The following is a 14,437-nucleotide window of genomic DNA, read 5'->3' as shown; positions in this document are numbered from 1 at the left end:
AATAAATTCCGACAGTCTCGCCAATTGGTATGCTCGACGCAAACAGGGAGCTGATTTGAACTTACATATTGATGTCAATTTAATCTTATTTTGACATCATTTGCCCATGTTTTTCGCTCGTGTTTATGCGAGTGAAAGGGAGATTGCTGCGAGTAGGTAATAAGAGATCAAAAACAATGTTTCAAAGTTTGAATACCGCTCTTTGGTATTTCGCTGAAAAACGCAACAAACAGTATTACACTTGGGCATATATAAACGAACGCGCCGCTAATTGCATGAGCATTTCACAGAAAACCCAATAGAATGCACAAACAGTAATGTGATATTAAAGCCAGTGATCTGGGTTCTAGCAGAATTATCAGTGCTTCACCCGAAAGAGTGGAGCGTATTACTGAGCCAGAACCCTTTTGTTTTGCTGCAACGCACACAGCACCTTTTATTGATGCTTTTTGTTCTTTATTTAATTTTTATTTTGGTGTTGCTATTGTTTGTATTATTTTTTTGTTTAGTTGTGTGTATTGAGGCAAGCGAATAAATGGTTTATCTATCTATCTATCATTTCGAAGTAAATAAATCATTTCAAAATTAATTGTACTGGAGTAGCATTTGCAATTTTAAATTTTTAATCATATTCTTCTTAATTCGACATTTATTCAGCAACACCACAAGGCACTTTTACACGTCAACATGGAATTAACAAACAAAGAAACACATTAACAATTATGAAATACAATTAACTGAGCTCAACGAGGGGGGGCGGGTTTAGTGTCGGCAACGCGCATGTAACTCCTCTGGAGTTGCTGGCGTACATAGACTACGGAGACTGCTTACCATCAGGCGGGCCGTATGCTTGATTGCCACCGTCGTAGAATTAAAAAAAAATGAAAATATCTATTCAACTAAAGTATCATTATTACTTAGAGATGTATAAATGTCATGTCGAAGTACAAAAAACAACTATAATATACTGTTAAAAAATACAAACACAAAAAATAATCTAAAATTATTTAATGTTTCTACGTTTCAGAACTAAAAGATTATATAGTTTATCAAATTGCCCTTAGATATGTATAGAGTCTCCAAAAGTCTAAATCCTTTATAATAAAAACATTCATTAAGATAAAAGAAAATACAATAACCGAATGAGGTGTCTCATTGTAATTATACTCAAAAATAAAGTTACTAAGTATGATAGCCCGTTTTAGCTTAAACAGATCAGTCTCCACAAACAGCACCCGTCCACGAGTATGTCGCGTATCTCAGCCATTGCCTCCCTCAAACATCATTCGGGAATACAACATAAAGTTATTATATGTTGTGTAGTATATAGTGTCTTGTGTATTTATATGTTGTATAGTGTTTTAATCTATTTGGAACGACATATATGCTTTTCATCCTACTTTGTTTCTAGCTGTCAAAAATCATGTTCAAATTGAAAAAGTGTCTCTTGAACTCATTGTATTTTTGGCTAGCGATGGAAATATAAACCATTCTGTAAGATGGTATAATTTATTATTATTACCAATACCAAAGTTTGTAATAGTACATTGTGCAACGAGGGGGGTAAGTGAAATTTTTGATACGAGGGAATTAAAGGCCCGAGTTTGCAATATTCTTACCCCCGGAGTTACACACAATGTTTTTCATCACACCTGCGAAGAAAAAACTGAAATTTTAAATAATTCTTAAATACGGTGACATATCAAACATTTGTCCGCCATTTTGTAATTTCTTGTTAGGTTACGCATCATAGGCACAGACCTATTCGGCATTCAGCCACGATTGAAAATTATGTAAAAATATTTTAAATGGCTGTTAAATTAATCAAATTAAATAATTTTAACATAAACAAAAATATTAAATTATTAACGTCAGTATTTTAAGAGTAAAACTCATTTATGCTACTTGGTTTGTATGAATATGTAACATAATTTAAAAAAAAAGCTTATATAATCCATAACTCCCACGGGAGAAAAATAAACGTTTGTCCTTCAGTACACTTGCATGTAATAAGATCTCTTTTGAGTAAGTGTGATGCAAAAGTAAATCGAGTATATATTTAAGTACCTAAATGCGTAAATCGTATTGTCTGAAAACTCAGTTAACAACTGGTGCGTATGTATCAATTACGATACATTTTATATCACTCACACGGAATAATCTTACTGACATGAAAAGAGAACATAATGTAAATAAATAAATAACACAAGGGACCTTTTCATGCCTACTTGTGTACCGAATTTATAAATATTTATTGAAAACTAACTTCCCCTCACTCGTAGGGAAAGGTTTTTTCATACGTTAGAGCTTACTGTAAAAATAGGGAAAAACACTAATTTATTTTCGACTGACGTTCATCACGGTCATCAAGCGTAAATGATGTGATTATTCAATTCTATTCACGTTCATTCATATCAGTATTTGTAGCGTCTTCTCTGTCTGCCAACGTCGAGCCACGTTCCAACAGATGGCGTTAGTATAGCCACGCCCGATAGTAAAAGTCCAACCTTCTAAGAAGTATGCATACATTTCCTACATCGCGCTTACGGACTTCCGAATGTCAACTGCTTTATATATAACTCCTAACAGTCATAACCAACTCTCATTGGATTTCGGTTCCCAGGCAAAACATCCACCTGGAAGGAGTACTCTTTATTCTACTACAATACATATAAATGGCAATGATGTTTCACTGTAGGCTTTGTCTTTGTCTGAAATAAAATGAATAATCAAAGTTCAAAAGTACTTATTATTACTTTTTAATCACAATTTTGCTCAAAAATCAACTGTATTTTTTTATTGATATCCTCTGGGTGCTTTGAGTGCTTCAATCCTAAGAGCGTAAATACATTATACCTGTGGTATAAAAGTATTTTGAACCTCATTTTTTGGGGTCACCCTTCCAAACACAAGATTACGATGTACGTGTATCGTATACGAAAAGCCCTGTGTTACCTTTACCGCAGACTACATACGACTCGAGAAGATATACCACTCATTTGCAAATTGCTGAAACAGGCAATTTTCATAGCGGGTGTTTATTTAGTCACCTTCAATAATTTACGTGATGTATATCTATATATATATAATGTGCGTTACACACAGTGTTTGAAATGTGGAGGCGAAATAAAAACAAAATTGTGTTGCTCTGAAAAGAGAATAGGTTTTTATATTAAGAATCACTTATACCTAGCTTAACACATTGATTACAGTGGAACTTAACTAAATATCTTAGGTACTCACCTGAAAAGAGAAACAACATTAAAGCTATTATTCCACCAAGTATTTATTTCTAATTTTCTATCAAATTATAATTCTTATATGCGATCGTTACAATGCACTTCGTCTGACATTCTGACGTTTAACCTGTCAACTGTCATCTGTCATTGACTGCCACAGATTAAGTCCAAATTGAGGAATGAAGGTAACATTGCTTCATTTACATCTCCCCCCCAGACCAAGTTTATATATAAACATCAATACTAGGAACATGAACCAAACCTAATAGGGATTAGTTTAGTAACATGGAAAAGATTGGATTCTGACTTTTTATGGCCTGTATCTATCCTATAAATTGAGTTAGAAATTTTCTCTATGACTTTATATGGGCCAATTTTCAATTCATGTAACTTTCTCCTATTCAAGCGGTTTCCATTTTCCACATACACTGAGTCTCCTACTCTGATATCGCAACTTTCCCTGTCTTTATCAAATCGTTTTTTATTAGTGTTGTGCGATTTTATGGTGTTTTCTAAGGCGGTTTTCCTATCCTGTAACAATTCATTATATGTTTTTCCTTGTTTTAGTTCAATCGGTAAGATATCCACTAATTTCCCTTCTAGTAAATATTTAGGAGAAAATCCTGTTACGGTATGTTCAGTCTCGTTATACCTCTCCGTACATTCATGAGCAATGGTAGTCCACGCTAATTTATTATTCCGCTCATTTATCCTACACCTTATCTTATTCACTAAAGTTTGGTTCAATCGCTCGTTTAAACCATTAGAAAATGGAGCATTAACCGCGGTAAATATAATTGGTATGTTTTCTTTATCTAGGAAGTTTTTGAATTCCTTTGAATTTATTCCCGGGTATTGATCAGTCAAAATCATACCAACTCTATTTTCCTGAGTTACTTTCTTTATTAATTTTATGAAGTCACCGGAACTCTGGGTTTTAGAGGTCAAAATGTAAGCGTACCTACTAAAATGATCTACAAGTAAGTGTAAATACGTTTTCGTAGACCGCGAGCCACCGAATCCACCAATGGTGTCAATTGACATAATTTCAAATGGATACGTTGCTGGACCTAAATGAGACATTAATCCAACTTTATACCTTATTCTAGACTTATTCTTTATGCATATTTCACAGTTGTCACATATATCTCTTATATTATTTGTCAGGTTTTTTGCGGTATAAAACGGCTTTATTTTATTTTCCAATTGTTGTGGTCCCAAGTGACAGTAAAAATCATGGGTAATTTTTATTATCTTTCTACTGAATTCCTCAGATATTACTATTTTATCTTTTTTCCCAATTTTTCTATAGTATAGCGTATCTTTTAATTTCAGTTTACTTTCATTATTTTTTATAAAGTCATTAGTTTTTTTGATCTTTTTGTATTTCTTCGAGTTTTATAAAGTTTACACATTTCAATTTTTCGTCCTGATATTCACCCGGTTCTAACACCGGATTCCTACTCAAACAGTCCGCCTCTAAATTATATTTCCCTGGGGAATATATGACCTCAAAATCATATTGTGATAGGTAATATGTAAGTTCCCCCAATTCTTCGTCTGTCCTAGCTTTAATATTCATTTTTTCTAGCGGTTTGTGATCCGAGAAAACAATAAACTTTTTCCCTATGAGCCAGTGTTGCCAATATTTTACGGCTTCTTTAATTGCCAAACACTCAAGATATATGGCTTTCCTCTTCTTTTGGGCATCACTTAATTTTCTGGAAAAATAAGCGCAAGGTTTCTCTTCACCATTACATTGCGGTTGTTTTAAAATCGCACCTAAGCCCTGAATACTCGCGTCTGTATAAATGTGTATCGGTAAGTTTGGATCAAATATTGCTAAAATGGGTTTAAGACAAAGCAGTTTCTTTATCAAATCAAATGATTCTTGGCACTTATCTGTCCAACAAAACTTCTGTCCCTTTCTTAGTAAATTATGTAAAGGATCTAATATTATAGAAATATTCGGAACATATTTGCCATAAAAATTTATTTTGCCAAGGAATTGTCGAACATTTTTTTGTGTTTTCGGTTCAGGGAAATCTTTTATCGCAATTAAATTATCTTTTAATGGAGTAATTGTGTTATTCATTATTATGTGACCTAAGTACTTTACTGAGTCTTGAGCAAAGGTACATTTTGAAAATTTAAGCCTAAAACCCTCTTTGGAAATAGATTCTAATAACAGTGATAGGTGTTTAATATGATCTTCAAATGTTTCAGAAAATACCAAGATATCATCAATATAATTTACTGTGAAATCTGACAGTCCGTGCTTCCTAATTATACTACTCAATATCCTCTGAAAAATTGCAGGCGAAGTCTTTAACCCAAACGGTAAACATGTCCACTGAAAATGACCTTCCTGCGTAACAAATGCTACTTTCTTCCTATCTTCAATTCTCAGTGGGATTGACCAAAACGCTGAATTTATATCTAGTGTGGAAAAAAATCTACAGTTTCTTGTTTTGACCATTAAATCCTCAACTAGAGGAAAGGGTTGTGATTGGGGGACTACGATTTTATTTAAATCCCGGAAATCTACACATAATCTAGATTTTTTCCCTTCTTCTTTTTTGTAAGCCAATGTTACCGGGGCTGCAAAAGGGCTATAAGACTCTTCAATTAGATTTTTTTTTAGTAACATTGATACTTGCTGCTCTATTTCCTTCCTGTCCTCAATGGTACATCTGTAGGGCCTCTTGCTGCAATATCTATCTATTAACAAATCAATATGCGCCTCATAATCCTTTACAGTACCTACGTCATACTTGTCCCTAGCAAAAAGTGACGTATACTTGCTAACTAATTTGCTTATTTCTGTCTGTTGATGTATATCCAAGTGATCAACTGAAACACTGAAATTGTCAACTTCTATGTGTTCATTAAAATTTACCTGAACCTCGTAACTACCTGCATTTCGAATCTTCCTTAAATTATATATGTCTATATCAGTATTGTACTGTTTTTGCCCTCCAAATTTGCTACCTGCTAAGCCAGGAATTATTTCTGCATCTCTGAAGGGTAAGACATCTTGAGCAACTTGTTCCTGAATAGGAATAATCTGTGAAATCTCCAATTTTTCATTTTGACACAATCCAAACTCTCGTATACAGTCTAATCCAATTAAGAAATCGTAATCAAAGTTTTCTTCATCTATTACAAAAACATTTACCTTTTTTTCAATATTAAATATTTTTATCTTTAACGTTACCATTCCTTTTGCTTTTCTAACGCCATTAATCGTCTTAAAGCCCGCACTACTTTTACTACCAGTACTAGTGTTATCTTTCAAGGACAATAATCTTAAGTTTATCAAAGACACATTAGAACCTGAATCATAAGCTCCTAACACTTTTAAAGTATCATTTATTAACAGACTAATTTTGATTAATGGCGGAATGTCTAGTTTTTTGGGTCGATCTCATTTAACTCGGTTTCCAAAGTGAAATTATTGACACTTCTTATTTGATCCCGTCTATCACCACTTTTATTTTTAAACCAGCATGAAGACTCTGGATGATATCTCTTTCCTCTGTTTTCCTTTTCGCACAACCTACAAGGTTCCTTCAGATTTTTATCTTTCACTTTATTATCTGAACCAACCATTTTTTTATCCCAAATTTTCCTTTCCACTAAATGTTCCAACCCTCTTATGCTACTAAATAAATCCTCAGTCTCTTTTAAGGTATACCTATCAATCTTATCTGCTATGAAATTTGGCAACCCTATCGCAATGAGATCTATCAAAGTTGATTTATCCATATTTTTATTCATCTCTAATAACAGTCTTTCCTTTTTTAAAGCATATTCTAACAAAGAGCCCTGTCTATATTTAAATAATAGTGCATACCTGACTGGTGACCAACTTTTGTCCGCATAAGTCTCACAAAAGTTCTTTTTCCACAAGGACCATTCCGAATCAACTGTATGCTTTATTAGCATGGCACCGTACCAGTCTTGACATGAATCATCTAAAAATAACCTAAGAGCCTCAATCCGTTTTGTATCCTCTTCTATTCCTAAGCGCGCACATTCAGCTTCAAAAGTCATAATCCACTGCATCACATTAGACATCTTTCTTGTGAATTTCTCCATAACAAATTTCTCCTTTAAATTCTTCATGCTATTAGTTTTAGCCTTGTCACTTTTAATTTCAGCGAAACTTTCGAGAATCCTTGATAATGCCTCTTCGGATATTCCAGCGGCTGGAGTCAGCTCCTGGGTTTTCGATGCAATTTCTTCTAAAAAGTATCCCTTAAACTGCATGTTACCATCCTCATCTCTGTAACATTCAGTTATATCCGATGTCACTGATATCCACACCTGCCTTTTGTCATGTCTCTTTCGCAATGTATTTTTTACTTTTTTGAAGGTTTCTGTCTCCATAATCGCTTCATGTAGCTTTACTGGTTGGTATTGTTCAGGGATAACAAAGACATTCTTGCCCACATCCGTTATAGAGTTTACACAAATGATACTAGACTTCGGGTCGTCACTACTTGCTTTTATCTCAAACTCAAATCTCAATTTCTCCATCTTTGCCAATAAATAGCTGAGAATGTTGTTTTATAATGTGCGTTACACACAGTGTTTGAAATGTGGAGGCGAAATAAAAACAAAATTGTGTTGCTCTGAAAAGAGAATAGGTTTTTATATTAAGAATCACTTATACCTAGCTTAACACATTGATTACAGTGGAACTTAACTAAATATCTTAGGTACTCACCTGAAAAGAGAAACAACATTAAAGCTATTATTCCACCAAGTATTTATTTCTAATTTTCTATCAAATTATAATTCTTATATGCGATCGTTACAATGCACTTCGTCTGACATTCTGACGTTTAACCTGTCAACTGTCATCTGTCATTGACTGCCACAGATTAAGTCCAAATTGAGGAATGAAGGTAACATTGCTTCATTTACATATATCATACATCATACTAAGCAACTTTTAGTATGCGACAAACCCCAAAATGCCAAAAAATTGCTGTTTCATACATTTTGGCTGTGTGACCCTGACATTTTCTATGGGAGAGTAAATTTTCGGCAACGTACTTGCAACCCTTTTGGTGTTGCAGGTGTTCATGGGCGACGGTACGTGCTTACCATCAGGCGATTTGTCTGGTCGTTTGCCGCCTATATCATAAAAATAGCACCAATTAAATATTTTATCAAGCATAAGCGGTGAATGTGCGCGAAAATGATTCGGTTGTTGAAGATCTTTTTTTTTTCTTTTTATTCGATAAACAACAGAAGTATGCGACAGGATAATAGGTTACATTGTTAGGTACAAACAATATAGAGATGAACACTTCCTTCCTTAACCGCTCTCACTAAAACAAATCTTACGGTTACCATAAGAGGAGCATATTTGTATCTACCTACTGCTATATTTGCAATATGAATTATGTAATCTGCGACGTTGGTACCAATTTTTCCTTAGATAGATTTTGGAACAGCAACGATTTTTATTTTTATTCCGTATTGATAGGCATAAAGGTAAATTTATGGTATTTTCCATGGGATTTTTACCTTTAGAATAAATTTGTGTGATTTTTTTTTTAATCTTATTTTTTTTTATGATGGGGCATGGATTATTAAAGAGTTTTAGCTCAAAGTCATTAAATAAGAAATTCAGTGTTACACTCAAGTACTTACTTATTTAAAAGTATGATTCTTATCTTAAATACCTAGTCAGATATGCCAAATAATATTCAAATAATTAGAATTAATGCATAACCCGAGTGGGAGTATAAACTTCGTATTTATTTTCTCATTTAATACCGTTATGCTGCATCCTTTGCGTCAAAGGCACGGAAACCGGTTAATTTTCCAAAACCGTTATCATGTATATGGCGCAAAACCTTTTAATGTCGGTTTCGCTTAAAAACCGTTCTTTTAAACCGGTTTTATGAGAACAGTTCTTGTCAAATTAACCGGTTTAGAGCAATAAAAACCGGTTTTTCCTATGTTCGTGTCTATGTTTACGTAGCACACCACCAGGCCGGCCGACCGTTTCATCGCTCGATTTATAAACTGTTTTCTAAGGTTACAGTAAAGTTCTTAAAACGTTCTCGTTCTTATAAAAGTTCAGAGGAAAACCTTAATAAACCGGTTTTTACTAGTATTTTATAAACCGGTTCTGAGCCTTGTTTACGTATTTGTAGTTTATGTGACTATTACATAAAAAAGGCATTAAAATACGAGTGTTATTTTATTAAACGAGGTGAAAGCGAGTTTCAAACACATCACACATGTGTTTTAATGCTTTATAATATACAGTCACCTACATTCACTGCTTAAGATAAAGTAATATAAAATAAATATACCTCCTGCTTCTTATCAACAAAACCGTACTTACCTTAGATTAGTGTTTACCTAATATAAGTCAATATATATACGTATGTTGGAATACATTTTGTAAAGTTTTTCAAGTTTAAATAAAATGATTTGTTACTGAATGTTGTATCATTTGTTATTAATTTAGTATTGCCCGTCGACAAAATTATAGTTCGTGCCATCCACGATGACGCGCAGGTTTGACAAATCTAACCTTTAATAACATGACAATATGGGTCAAGGTACAGTCACGTCTGAAAATATTGGTACAAAAAAAGTGCCAAAATATGTATACACCTTAATATATGGGCAATAAAGTCGTGTATACATATTTTTGGTACATTTTTGTACAAATATTTTCGTCGTGAATGACACGATCTTTATACGTGATGTTCCTGAACACGCATGACAACCGAAACAGCCACTGAAAGACACGGGGGCGTATTCTGATTGTAATAACAGGTTATGAATTTGATCTGTAAGTGATAAAAGTGACATTTCTCCACCCAGAAACGTCTGAACAATCTGTCAAGTTTAAAATGTGACCTTAACAGTTCAGGGTTAGGTTAGTTATGCGAAGTGACCTCCAACACAGAAATTATGAATATAAGGCAACGAAGTGAACTGAAAAGTAAAATGAAAGGATCAAAGCTAAAACCTTGTTCTTAGAAAAATTATATCTGCTGTTTTCTTTACATGTTTGTGTTTAGATGTAGGTGTTGATGTGTGAACATTAATTAGAATTGAAACTATTGAAAAATAACCATGTGTGTGTGTGTGTGTGCGTGCGTGCGTGCGTCCGTGCGTGCGTGCGTGCGTGCGTGCGTGCGTGTGTGTGTGTGTTTAGATGTGTTGGTGTAATAACGGTGTTTTTTCATAAAACATTACACTACATCCTACATATTTCTCAATTTGCGAGAAAACTCTTCATCTTATTACATTTTGTTTAGTTAAGTTTCTTGATAACACAAAGCTATTTTCATGCCCGCGCGAACAGGTGACCAAAAAGATTGATGACTACTAAATAAACATTGATTAGTACTTCCGAGTCTCACTGTATAGACTCTTCAAGCTCAGACAAAGGGAATTGATTTCTATTCTCAAGACCGTACGATTGAAATACTAACGGTAGAAATAATTCAAAGATTTCCAACAAATGGTGACTTACTTCGTTAATACCTGTCTATTGGAATTTCAACTTAAAGTATTACCAGTTTAGGTTGGAATTGGAGATTTCGTCTTAAATTTAGATGCGTGAACGGATCTCAGTTTTTCCATTAACTGAAACTATTGGACCGCGGTTTTATTTTCAGTCGTGAATTTCAGGCTTTGGATTGAACTGAGAAACTTTTTTCTTGATATTTTTGTAAAGGAAATTAGTCTAGATAAAGTATCTTTTCAGGGAAATAAAATAGGATAAACGCTGTTTTCAGATTTTTCTGGTATTATTTTTAATTAAAATTAATAATATAGTAGGTAACTGTACTAATAAGAGAATTAAATATCATGTAAGTATATAAGTTTCGAACCCATATCGTTACGGCTTAGAAACCGAACGTACAAGTATGTAGTCACTATCTCAATTTCAATTTATTCAATACTGTATTGTCATGTACATAATAGGTGTTACATTATATAAAGTTAGATCATGACACCCTGTAAGGGCACACAATATTATTATTCTACATATTCTATTCTAGAGTATTAGGTAACAGAATAATACCATTTTACTTAATAACAACAGGAAAAATGATTAGGGCAAAAAAAAAAAATTGTGATTGCAAAAACAGGTTTTAAATCTTAAATGGGGTTAAATAAATAGTGACTATTTATGGCTGCGATTCCTCGAGTTCCCCAAATTTCAAATGGTATGGACAAGAATAAGGGGCCTTTAATTTACATACATACCAAATTTCAGGACTGTCTAAGAAATTTTGAGGATGGTTCTTTTCCGATTGTGCTACGATACTAAGTACATTTGTTAAAAAAAAATCGGGCTACACTCCGGGAGTGCCGGTAGAAGTGAAAACTTTTTTGATATTTTGGAGAAATTGAGTAGCAGTTAAAGAGATAACTCTCTATTATACCTACGTAAATAAATTTGAGTGTGAAAGATATTTTGAAATGCGAATTTTAGTGTTAATATACAACATATACAGAGTAATTAATGAGACGTGAGCAGCCTACTACTACAGTCTACACAATCAGTAAATGTTAATAAATCGTTCACCATCATACTTATTAAGTAAAACAATCAGGGTCACGCTTCTTTTCTGTTATTTAACTTTTTGGTAAGGAAAAATTGAGTATCTACAATCATGGACACCCAACAACACAAAGATACAATACAACACAATTAACAGAGATTAAAGGTCTTCGCACACTATATCAATTCCACACCAACTCAACTCACTTTTGGTTCAGCTTAGTGGACGACGAGTGGACGACGCGTAGACCACCCGACAGTTACTAAATGTTAAACATTGTACTGTAGGACATACAAGATAAGGCTTTAATTTCAATACTTAATTTTGAGTCGAGTGGCTGGTGAGTTGTAATAGTGTGCTAAGACCTTAAACCTCTTTAACCGTTATGACAGCACTTTGATTATGAAGAAAATAAAATGTCACACTTGAATAAGTTACGATTTTCAAAAGTAATCAGGGTTCGATGATATTCAATTTGTACGTCACCATGATGTCACGTGTCCGTCCTACGAATTTTCAATCTGACGGTCACGTGACACCGGACGCGAGTTTAACATTTTTTCCCCATCAAAAAAAGTGCACAGCGCTGCTAAAGAAGTTTTCACTTCAAAAAGCTCTGGTGGCCTAGCGAGCGAGCGTGCGTCTTGCAATCCGGAGGTCGCGGGTTCAAACTCCGGCTCGTACCAATGAGTCGTGAGGAAGATGATGACTACATTTGTTAAAAATCTCACATTTATTTCGACTTTTTCCACCGCTGAAACAAATTACAACTATTCCAGAAAACCTTTACACGTATAAAACAAACAGTTCCTAACCTTTGCCGTCACAGTTTACTGAAACTATCGCCTACAGCGTTGATGGGGCGTTTCGTTTTATTTCTCTTATCGCTAACGGGGCCTGTAAGTGCGAGCGATTTCTCTGTGTATGGTCTCAGTAGAGCGCGCTAAGCGGAGCGTTCTTAAGTACTCTCTCTCTCTCTCCGAAGCAATATTATTCCCATCTGGTTGTGCGCACTTCGCGCGATCGGATGTGTCCTCCACTGTACCATCGCAGGCAGTCATGTCTTTTGCTATGGTATCTGCCCATTTCATTTTGGGTCTTCCTTTTCCTAAGGATCCAGCGATCATTAGTCCCCAGCGAAATTCCCGATGTAATCAGGAGGTCTTCTTTTTATATGTCCAAACCATCTCAGTCGACTTTCTTGTAGCTTATCGGGGATATTACGTTGCGTATCTTATCGAGTTTCGTTACTCCGCATATCCAGCGAAGCATCTTCATTTGGGGGGTAAAAAAGTTTTAAGTACACGTATACAAATAAATATTTGTTCTTAAACTTTGACGTCACAGTTTACTGAAACTATCGCCCATAGCGTTTATGGGGCGTTTTGTGTTATTTCTCTTATCGCTAACGAGCCCTTAAAGTGCTAGTGATTTCTCTCTCTGCGAAAAGCGATGCGAAAGAGATTCTTGTCTCTTTCAGTAAATAGAAACTATCGAAATTAGACAAAAAAAAATCGGGTTGCACTCCGGGAGTGCCGGCAAAAGTGAGAACTTAAATATTAATGTTGTTTATTTTTGATACTTTGGAGAAAGTGAGTAGCAGTTTTATAAAAATAGATAATTCTCTATTTTACCTACGTAAATAAATTTGAGTATGGATATTTGGAAATGCGAATTTTGGTATTAATATATAACATATACACCCAATCACTAAATGTTAATGAATCGTTCACCATCATATTAAGTAAAACAATCACGCTTCTTTTCTGTTATTTAACTTTTTAGTAAGGAAAGATTTGAGTATCTACAATCATGGACACCCAACAACACAAAGATACAATACAACACAATTAACAAAGATTAAACCTCTTTAACCGTTATGACTGCACTTTGATTATGAAGAAAATAAAATATCACACTTGAATGAGATACGATTTTTCAAAAGTAACCAGGCTTCGATAACATTCAATATGCACGTCATCATGATGTCACGTGTCCGTCTTACGAATTTTCAATCTGTCGGTCACGTGACCTCTGACGCGAGTTTAGCATTTTTCCCCATCACAAAAAGTGCACAGCGCCGCTAAAGAAGATTTCACATCAAATATTTTACGTCGATGGAGTACAAACGCGGTAAGTCGTACCCTGATTAGGCACTTATCTCTGAAGCTGACTGTAAGTAAGTAAGTAAGTAAATATACTTTATTGCACCAACAATTATACATTTTACATACATGTAAAACTACAAATGATACTGTACATACTGTTCTCTTATTAAAATCACGTGGTATCTGTACTTTTTGGAAATAAACTGTTTTTCTTATTCCGTATTTCATTTTATTTATTTGGCTCACAAAACAAGTTACAGATAATTGCAGAAATTATAGTATTAGAATCCAGTTCAGATCTAGACTATAATTCTAAACATGTGTATACAGAATTATAAGGACATATAATTACAATCTATCCCTAGAGAGGTGAGATGTCATTTCTACATTTCTACAAAAAGGTAAAATAAACTGTAGCAGGAATAAGTATTTACAGATTTTCGTACGCTAGTAATTAAACAAAGTCTAAAACTAAATTATACTAAATATTTTAATTTCATAAAAAAAAACTTTTACGAAAATTGATAATTGTAAG

Source organism: Cydia pomonella, chromosome 13, assembly GCF_033807575.1.
Source record: "Cydia pomonella isolate Wapato2018A chromosome 13, ilCydPomo1, whole genome shotgun sequence".
NCBI lineage: Eukaryota > Metazoa > Arthropoda > Insecta > Lepidoptera > Tortricidae > Cydia > Cydia pomonella.
The sequence above is the reverse complement of the archived record's forward strand: the minus strand, read 5'-3'. Positions refer to the sequence as shown.